The following is a 10,257-nucleotide window of genomic DNA, read 5'->3' as shown; positions in this document are numbered from 1 at the left end:
CGGAACATCACATTTTGATATTCCTGGCTTCCTGCTTTTGGATAACACAGTATCATCCATTCAGATCAGAACCCCTCCACTCCACAGCTACGGTGGCCCAGGAGACCCCACAGTGTGTCCACCTTGCCTAGGGTTGCCCAGCCCGTGGTCCCCTCTGTTAAAATGGACTCCTGATCTCCTTATCCCTTAGCCTGAAGAATGCACAGACCCCAAGCACAGCATGCTCCTTCCAAGAGCCTAACACTCACTAACTCCTGAACGTTGGCCACTGCACCTCATCACAATTGAGCCTAGATCACCATGGCCATCGAGAAAGATTCAGGGTCATTTCCCATAGAGATAATGACATTTACATTTTCTCCAATAATAAAACACCCCCTTGCTTTACTTGATGTCATGCATTCTGCCCTCCAACATTTAATAGGAACCACCCCTTGGGGACAGACTAAGCTACAATACCTGAGGGCCAGACAGCTCAGTCCTGCAGACAAAGAGCACGTACAAGGGGCTCTGGCTGGACCTACTTTCCCAAGCAACACGCAGCCTTCACAGAAGCTCGGGTTTCACCAGTTTTAAAGGTTGCTTACTAGCTCACCCCACCCCCAAGCCATGGAGATGATGGCTCTTAGTCCCACAGGTGACTCAGCCTGGGTCACCAGACACGAAGAGGAAGCCCTCAAAGAATGGACACTGGCCACACTAAATGATGACCATATGGATGTACCATTAAAGGCCTGGCCTATTCCAGAGGCACAGGAAGCCTCTAACAAGTGTTGGTCCCTATGGATGCTGACAGGGAGCACTGCGAAGACAGCCCAAAGTAGAGGAAGGCGGCATTGTTTATGGTGGGCCTTGCTTGGAATCTTCTGTGCAGTGGGGTGATGGTGATGCTGTTGGGTGCCCGTCAGGTAGTTTGTAAAGACAGGCCTTCCGGGTCTGCTGTAGTACCCCAGCCTACAATCCCAGGTATGCTGGAAAGCTGGTAGAGGGAGGCAGAGAGCCCAGGATTTCAATCCTTACTCCTTAAATGGGCCCTCTGGCTCCAAGGCCTGAACACAGTCAGGGCTCTGCGACCCCAGCTCAAGTCCTACAGATGGACAGCCGGCCCTCTGATGGCCAGGCTCTCCTCTGCATTGATCAGTGATGCTGTGCAGCACAAACCCAGACTCAGGGCCCCAGGCTAGGAGCTTCACATGCAGAGATCCCAGAGACTTCCCGTGTAGTCATCCCAGTCTCCAGGATGTGCACAAGCCACCAACAGATGCCACATATGATCAGGAGCACCCTGTGTGACTCAGGAGCACCATAAAGCCTGCACCAGCAAGACCCACAGCAGTTAACAGGCTTGAGCAGCCCTGATGTAAATCAAGGTGTTCTGGCCTCGAAGGCTTGCATTAGGCACCAGATGCCCAATCCTCCACTTCCCTTTGTGAGTGGACACAGGTAAGATGACGCCCACATCCAGATGACCAAACACCTCCATCCATGAGACCATTGGTGGAATGTCACTGCTTCAGAACAAAACATCATACCTAGAGGTCACAGGGGAAACAGAATGGAGACAGCAATGGATTTCACTCAATGGTCACCTGCATCCTCTCTCTTTTGCTGCAGAGGCTGGGGACATCCTTAGCCAGCTGAGACAGTGCCGGTCATGTCCAGTAGACTTGACTTGCATGGCACTTAACTGGGCTCATGCTTACCTAAATACCCAGAACATGACCCCACAGAATGGCATTTTCTGAGACCACTGTTTGCCTTCAGTGAGGCCTCATTAGCTATGCCCCCTACTGTAAGGAAGCCACAAGGCCTAGGCCAGTTGGGAAGCTGCCCAGTAGTTATGCAAAACTCGTGGAACTAGGAGACCCACACATTACAACAGCCAGTCTAACTGGATTTCCCAATAAGGCCGCTCTCTCCTGCCTCAGTGGGGAAACACTTAGGGATTGGAGTTGCTTTATGTTCTAACTTCTGGGGGCCACCAGAGGTTGTAACAACTGCCAGGATATCCCTCTTGCACACACCACCAATGCTCCTCTCCACATCCACATTTTGCTGGGCCCCTCCAGACAGCAACAAGGCACCTATAATTGTCCCTTGACACCCCATTCCTAATATGGCCCTGTGCTGTACTGAGACCTGTGCCCAGTTCTTCAAACCTCTGCTGGCTCCATAGGACACTGGCCTGGAGCCCCCTGCAGTGTAGCCTCCCTGAGGACCTGGCCTTCACCATCTGACACAAGACTAAACCCTCAGCCTCTCTGAGGCTCACCCAGTTGCTGCCAATGCTTATGTCTAACTTCTCTTCCTTGACAGAGACACAGCAGGGCTTCCGAGATGTCCTGAAGCCTAGGCACATGGCACCACAACCTTGCCTATTTAGAATCATGCTCCTTCTAAGAGACTAATAAGTGGGTACTTAGGGGTTGTTATTTTCATTTCTCTTTTCCATGAACCTGTCCCATTTACCACACCATGAGGAGGCATGAGATGGTAAGGAACAGTATATAGACATAAATGTCACTCTTCACCATCTTACATATAACAGGTATTTTTTTATGTTCAGTTTTGCCAATTGAACCCAGGACTCATGCAAACTAAGCAAGTGTTTTTCCACTGAGGGATGCCTTGAGACTGCTCAGCACTGGTTTGGGTACAATGTCTTTGACCTCACAACCCCAGAGGGAATGGCTAAGGACAATCTCTCTACCATCTTGGCAGCCTCCTTGAGGGCCATCAATCTGATGAGTGCTTGGCCCAGATGCTGCGACAGTCCTTTACCCCGGCCTTTCTACTGGCCAAACAATTAGATGCTGGATTCTTTGGGAACTGCATGCTGCATGCACATCCATCAGTCAGGGAGACTACAGTGTGGTCTGCCCAGCTCCACAACACAGGCAAGACTGGCATACGAGCTCACCCGGGTCCCAGGCTCCCCACTATGCCAAAAACTCTAATTGGCTCTCCTGGTGAGACCCCAGCCACTGGGAGGCTGATCCAGAGTTTATTCTAAACCCTCTTGTGTGGTCTTGCCAATCTTATCTTAGTCATCTTAGCAAAGCATGAATATGACCTGTAGACTATGATTTCCTGACACCTTTTAATGTTTCTCTGCTCTGGGTGCTTCAGCCTCAGCCACAGGGTCTACCAACTTAGGAGGAAGGGAGAAGGAGCTTGGTCACCACCTAGACCAGGCAAAGACAGCTGGACAAAGGGAAGATGGCCCTTTGGGGACCCTCTTCTGACCCCACCACCACAACTAATTGTTCAATCGCCCTTGTGCAAGAGATGTTGGAAATGCCCAATAGAAACACACAGAGATGACGACACCCCACCCAATGCCCTTTAAATAGGGGAAGTGTGTCCTGTGAGTGTGTGGCTGCTGTGGCTGCAGGAGACCTGGGACTCAGGACTGCTCTCTGCCTGCTTCAGTCGCCCAGCCTCGCTGAGGATCTGTGAGTAACTGAAAGCTCTAGAGCTGTGCCCTCTGCTCACCTCATTGGCCTGATAGCACTTCCTCTGTGCAGGATCCCCATGTGGGAGACCCTGCGGGGGTCCTCTGCAGGCCCCTGGGAGCTGCCCAGGGGTGTACCTCTCAGCTAAGTTACTGAGGAGCTCAAAGGCTCCAGACATGCACACCCAACGAGTTCTGTCCTGCTCAGAACAGTGGCTCCCTCAAACATTCCCTGATTTTGAGAAATGTCCACTGACGTCTGCTGCTCACGTTTCAACCAGGTCATTTGGTTTGGCTACTGACGTGCTCTGTTGCCTGTGTCTGTGGACATGAATCCTGTCTGAACTCCTGCTTTCCCTGTGTTTTCTCCACTTCCTGGTGTGCTTCCTCATCCAGCTGGTGGCTTCCTGTGTGTGGAAAGCTGCCTGGTCTGAGGCCACCCCATAGCTCCACCTTGGCTTCTGCTGCCTCTGCCTTTGGTGACACAGGCAAGACCTCACTGCCCAGTCCAGGGTCAAGAAGGCACCTCTACGTGTCCTTCCAGTCGTCCTGTGTTCTCAGGTCTTGTGTTGAGGTTTTAAATCCATTTGATGTGAGATAAAGGTCCAATAATGTACATTCTACATCAGGTGGTGCACTTTAGACACAGGTTCTAAGTAGCCACTGCTTGCTCCAAAAGATGGAAAACATCAACAGGCTTCAGCTTAGGCCGCTCTCTGCCCAGGATCCTGCTGAGCTCCTGTCACCCCTGATGAGGCCACTGTGAGCGCCACTCCTGCTCAGGCAGGAGCCTGCTCACCCCCTGACCTCAATACCCCCTTCAGAGGGTGACACAGCCCTGAGCCCTGCTCAGGAGAGCTCACCTTCTACTCCTCTGTGCTCCAGACGATCTTGCTTTTCAAATATTAAAAAGGAAACATTTGATCTAAAGGGAAATAGGAAATCTAAGTGGGAAATAGAAAACCTTAGCAGAGTGTTATTCGTCATTGTCAGTTTGCCTTGAGGACCTCAAGGACAAGGCTCCCCCTCCTCCCATCCAATGGAGACACAGCCACGGGCTGTGAACCTGCTCCTCACACACCTACAAATGCAGCCGATGTCTTCCTCCACACTCTCAGGACCCTGCCTCCAATCCCCCAGGTGACTCCAGACATGAGGACCCTCGCTCTCCTTGCTGCCCTTCTCCTGCTGGCCCTCCAGGCCCAGGCTGAGCCTCTCGGAGCAAGAGTTGAGGAGGCCCCAGACCAGCAGCAGCCAGGACAAGAGGACCAGGTGGCAACCATCTCCTTTACAGGGGATGAAAACTCGGCTCAGGATGCAGGTGAGTGCTGCCTTCCTGTAGGACACACAGAGTACAAAGGCAGGACGGCAGATGGGCCCCAGACTCAGGCCAGCCACAGTCACTGAAGTGACTTCACTTAAGCCCCATAGCTCTCAAATTTCTCATTGAACAGTGAGTGCCTGATAACTCTTGGCAGAGGATTTTTTTCCTGGGAAAACATTATATTCTAAGATATGTTTGTGCAGATACTAGGTCTAGTACATGAAAACACTTACTGACCAGTCCTTTCTGGATCTAAATGGGTCGCCTTAGTCTCAGGGAGACAATTTTCTTCTTTCTCTCAGAAGGAACATTTAGGAATGGGAAATGTGTATGAAGGTGTATTCAATCATATGTGTGATGGGGCAGGAGTGAAGGCAGGCGAAGGTGTGTGCCTGACCATGTGGGTGACCTCAGCTTGCCATGTGCCTTACTCCAATAGGCTGAGTCTGCACAGGCCACTTTCTGTAATGCACTTACAGGAGGAAACTGCCCACCCAGACTGCACCTCCCCAGACTCTCCTTCTGCCCAGCACTTATTCTGACACTTTCTCTGTGTCTGAAGGTGTAAGGGCAGGAGTGGTGTGCTACTGTAGAATCATCTGTGGGATCCTGGAGCGCACCTCAGGAAGATGCAGACTGAATGGCATCATTTACATGCTTTGCTGCCGTTAAGTCAAGATTTGCTCTCAGACCTAGAAGGGAGCTGCTGTTTCACTGTGCCATGTCATCAATTCCCTCCCAGCCCAAATAAATTCCTTGCATCAATCTCTCTGTGCATTTGCTCCTTGGAAGCTTGCTGTGTGTCCCATGAGCACTCCTTTGCGTTATCAACAATGAATGCACTTTAAACAAAATCCAGGCTTCATAGATGGGATTCCAAGGTGAACACAGGTTCAGACAAGGAGTGGTGAGAACGCTGAAATGCAGCTGGTGCCCCTGATTCCCTCTCCTGTCTCTGAGCTCTGCCCTCACTTAGAGTGGACTCACTCTCAAAGACTCTCCCATGTGGTGGCAAAGCAATCACTGTCTGCTTCCAGTTTGCCATTACACCTTCTAGAGAAACCGCCTTCTCTCTTCAAACTGTGGGACTTTTCCTGGACACACTCAGGGCAGGATCTGGTTTTTAGGGCCTGGGCTGCAGAGGCTCCACACGGACAGCTCTAGGAGTGGAAGGAAGGGTTCTTAGTGGGGACAGCCCACATAGGAAGAAAAGCAGAGTGCTCCTCAGGGTGACGCACTCTTGTCCCCACCATGTGGCACACTAGTGGAGCTGGGTTGGACACACAGAGCTGGGTTCCAGAGGCACACCAGGCACCAGCAGGACTCAGCCCCACCTGGCCCCAGGCACCCGGGTGGATGCTCTCAGATGTGGGAACCTGACTCTGCCTGTAAAGTGCAGCTTCCAAGGAGACCTAGAACTGAAGGGGTCGGAGGCAGTGACCAAGCCACCCAGAGTTCACGGCCATGCTCCAGGGTGCTGAGGGGTTGAGCCTCAGAGCTTCAGGCAGGGCCACTGAGGGCAGGATCTGGGTGTGGGGAAAGGAGGGCTGGAGCAGGGCCCCCAGATCCCAGGGTCTGGACCAGCATAGCCACAGCTCCCTGCTGCCCTGTGAACCACACAGCCACCCAACACACACACACACACACACACACACACACGACCCCACCCTTCCCTAGCTTGTCCTCCTCTTCTCAACCAAGATGTCATGCTCCTGCTTAAAACCTGTGTCTCTAAAGGGCCAACTCCGTCTTGGTGAGGTGATATGTGACTCTCACTCCTGTGGGTCCTCTCCTTCCATCCCCAAAAAAATCCCCTGACCTCTGGGCAGTTTGTCCCCAAGTCCACCACACAAGAGCCCCTGGGAGATGGCCAGTGTGAGCCCCTGAGTCCTCACCTGACTCCACCCAGTACTTCCCAAGGGATCCTAGAGCACAGACAGGACTGGAGATAGCTCCGTGGTACTCCTGCTGTCTGGTCACTGGTAGATGACCCAAGACCTAGAGCAACAGAGACCATAGGTTGCAGAGAGGGAGCCAGTGACACAAGTGGAATCATTTGCAATCTAGTAGACACTGAGATGGGCACAGACATGGCAGTGACCACCAGAGTGAACCCATTCCCAGAGAGCCCAAGGAAACAGGTCCTCTTCCCTCATGCTCTCCACTGGAACTCTGAGGTCTGTCTTAGCCCAAATAAGGGTCTTCCTGTGTCAGACGGCCAGAACGGGCTCCACGGACCACCCACAGCTGGGGAGCCAGGACAGTGACCCCAGGGAGCACAGAGCAAGTCTGTTGGTCTCACACAGAGAAGGACCAGCTTGCCTCAGTGTGAATAGTGAAGGTCTACCACGGGGTACTCCCTAGAAGGTCAGGTGCATTCTTTAGGGTCTTACACCTCCACTGGCTTGAGGTTCTGATAGACCCAGCCTGATTCCCTCTTTAAATTGGGAGCCACCTCACCACAAAGACATGAAAAGCTAATTTCTGCTTTACTATAAATTACTGCAAATTCTGAACTACCTTGGAATGTTGCCCGGGCCTTGAACTCACCCATGCCTGGCTCTCTCTGGCCACATATTAGCCCACTCTGAAACTTTAGTGACGTCTCATAAATCTTGGCCTTCCCTGGCCTGATAACAACCCTCTCTGAGGCTCTAATTACCTTCATAAATTCTGATGTCGGGGCCAGCAAAAATATAAACTAGCCTTTGTGTTATGCTCGTCAGAGTTTTGTATCTGTAACTCCCCCACCTCCTTTGTGTAACTTTATGGGCTTTAAAGTTAGGCTGCAAGAACACTGCGCAGCTGTCTCATTCCCGTGGTTTTTGTTGGGAGAGGCAGCCGAGCCGGTTGAAATAATAACCTTGCTTTTATTTGATATTAATTGGAGTCAGTGTTCTTTTCTTTGTGTCCTGGTCTAACAGTTCTGTGGTCCTTGATGGAAGCCTCCACATCATTCCTAAATTGTGGATGTGGCTACTCCAGATCCCACCTCACTCCAGACCGGCTCCCTCCCCACAGCTATCTTCTATAATTTCACGTTGTCCCTGGGTTTTGTTTGATTCCATATTTCAGATTGCACCCTGTTTCCCCTGCTGGTCAACATCCAACTTCTTCTCTTGATCCTTCTCTGTGGAGGTCAAACCATGCCATACATTTTATTTAGTTCTTCTCTGACACTGGTTTCCCATAGTTAGAATGTATGACCCATGTTTTGCTCGTCACTTCACCTCAACCTGGGTGACTCCTTAACATGTATTAGGTGATGCAGAATTTAATTCTGACTTCTGCATTATCACAAAATTATTAATTTCATCTAACTGCAACTAGTGATATGAATGATGTTATTTTTGTTAAGCTGCCTGGAAGAAAATTCACTCCTACAGAGAAAAATCACTCCATGTATCCAATTCACATGTCAGTTTATGTCAAATAAAATAATTAAAATCCTTTAGAATTAACAAGAATATATAAATATTGATATTAATGTTTGATCTAAATGCATTAATAGATGGTCTTAATTTCATGAAGCATCAGAACTTTTAAATCAAAAGAGCTGGTTGAGAAAAGAATTTGCGGTCAATCTCCTCCTGCAGCACGACAGACGTGGGAAACTGAGATAGGTTCATGGAAGGAGTGGGGCCGAATTTGAGGCACAGAGTGCGAGAAAAAGGGGGCATGCAGGACCAGGTCCACCACCATGGCATGGGGGAAGGGACGCAGCCCAGAAGAGGGTGAGGTATTGCTCAGGGCAGATAGGGCCAGAAGCCTCTGCCAATCAGGGACAGGGGCCACGGAGGAGTGGGGGCCACCCTGTCTGCTCTGTGGATGCAGGGGCACAGCCCCATGACCTGGGCTGTTGCTGTGACAATCAAGGCTGGTCTGAGACACATGCCACCTGCAGGCACAGGGGTGGTAGGGAAGAAGGTGAGGTCTTCCCACAGCAACTTCCTCAGCCTCCAGCGAGACCCCAAATCCATGAATAGCAGCAAATATCCACTGCTTATTTGCTGATGGCCCACAGGACATTTGAGATTTCTCCCTTCAATGGGCTACTCCTGTGAAAGAGCAAGGACTGAAGCTTTGGTCAGGTGTGGAGCCATCCCTTTGAAATGGAATTGAAAGAGCCCCTTGTTCCCTGACAGACAATGGAGGCCAAAACCATGCAAATCAGGAAGATGACAGTGAAGGACATTGACAACCTCCCCACTAATGTGATCCAGCACTGCTCCACGGCTTCCTTCAGTGTCAAAATATTCTGCCTTTTGCTACAAGATGGTTGATTTCAACTTTTCCCTCAATCAGTCTTGACCTCATTGCGATCGTCTGAATACATTTCTTTCTGGTCAGACTAGACCAGAAGAGACCTCTTCTGTGCCCAGAGGTCTCTTCTCTAGGCACGGCTAGCTTACCTTGGATGTGAATTCCACTGCTATCTCTGCGTTTGCTGCCACTGAAACTGAAGTCTCCTGTCAATCAACCGCCACCTGCACCACTACCACCATTGCTGCTGTCTCTGAATCAGAGGTGGTCAGCCTGAGAGGTCTTCTTTCTGGGTGTTGTGCCACAGAAGGAACTGCTGCCCCAGATGTAACTGAAGCCGACACTGCTGCTGGCCCCTGGAGATCACCTGGTGATGCTGCCCCCAAAGCTGCAGTTTCAGCTGCCACTGCAGCCTCTGCTACTGCTGACCCACGGCCTGCTGCCGACAACCACCACCACTACCACCGCTACCACGGCCTAGAGCACTGCTGCGGGGGAGACTCCAGGTTTGGTTGCACGTGGCTGCACCCATTTTGGGACACCAGCCAGGGCCTGGGGCCTGGGTACCAGCAGGTTTACCACCACGAGAGCCTCTGTCTTGAGACTCCAGCTGGAGCCTGCAGGTCCAGTGTGGGGGTGCCTGTGGGTTTGGAGGAGCCTGGGGTCTTCCTGCTGAGAGTGCTGGTGGCCCTTGTCTTGCTGCTGCATCTCGGGGTTGCTCCTTTGCATGAGTGGATCCCTGGTGGTGTCTCTGCAAGTAGGAGCCTCTCTGAGGTCTTGGAACTGCAGTGTGGCTGAGCCTGAGGTATCTGAAGCCCAGAGCGATGAGATAGAGACTGAGTTGCGAGGGCTGATCTGGGTTTGGTGATCCGGAAGGACATCAGAGACAGGGCTGAGAAACTGTTGAACATTGACAGAACACTTAGACTTTCCAGCAAGATTTACTTTATTTTATTTTTCAATTTGCTAGTATCTCTACCATATTTGGAAGAGGATGATTTTTATGTATCCGTGTGTGGAGGACAATCGTATATGAATGTGTTTTGCATTTTTGTTGTATTCTTATGTCTTTAATTTTTTTCTCTTTGTTTGTATTCTTCCTCTCTCTTATCTATTTTCTTGGATATTCTTTCCAACATTTCTCCAACCAATAGCCAATCTCTGTCTGCTAGTCTTCCATTCTTCCTGTGGATTTTTACTTTTAACTTTTCTCTTC

The 10,257-nt window shown here is 50.8% G+C and overlaps 1 long non-coding RNA gene across 1 annotated transcript; it reads left to right on the top strand.

Annotated features, from left to right (window-relative positions):
* The first annotated feature begins 3,353 nt into the window (after positions 1–3,353).
* LOC124103963 (uncharacterized) lies at positions 3,354–5,543 on the top strand. Its single transcript, XR_006855339.2, has 3 exons — positions 3,354–3,455; positions 4,595–4,775; positions 5,341–5,543. It is a non-coding gene; the product is annotated as an uncharacterized LOC124103963 (long non-coding RNA).
* The last annotated feature ends 4,714 nt before the right edge of the window (positions 5,544–10,257 follow it).

This window comes from Marmota monax, unplaced genomic scaffold, assembly GCF_021218885.2.
Source record: "Marmota monax isolate L192 unplaced genomic scaffold, Marmota_monax_Labrador192_F-V1.1 WCK01_AAM20220418_F8-fsc00310, whole genome shotgun sequence".
In the NCBI taxonomy this organism is placed as follows: Eukaryota; Metazoa; Chordata; class Mammalia; order Rodentia; family Sciuridae; genus Marmota; species Marmota monax.
The sequence above is the reverse complement of the archived record's forward strand: the minus strand, read 5'-3'. Positions and strand labels throughout refer to the sequence as shown.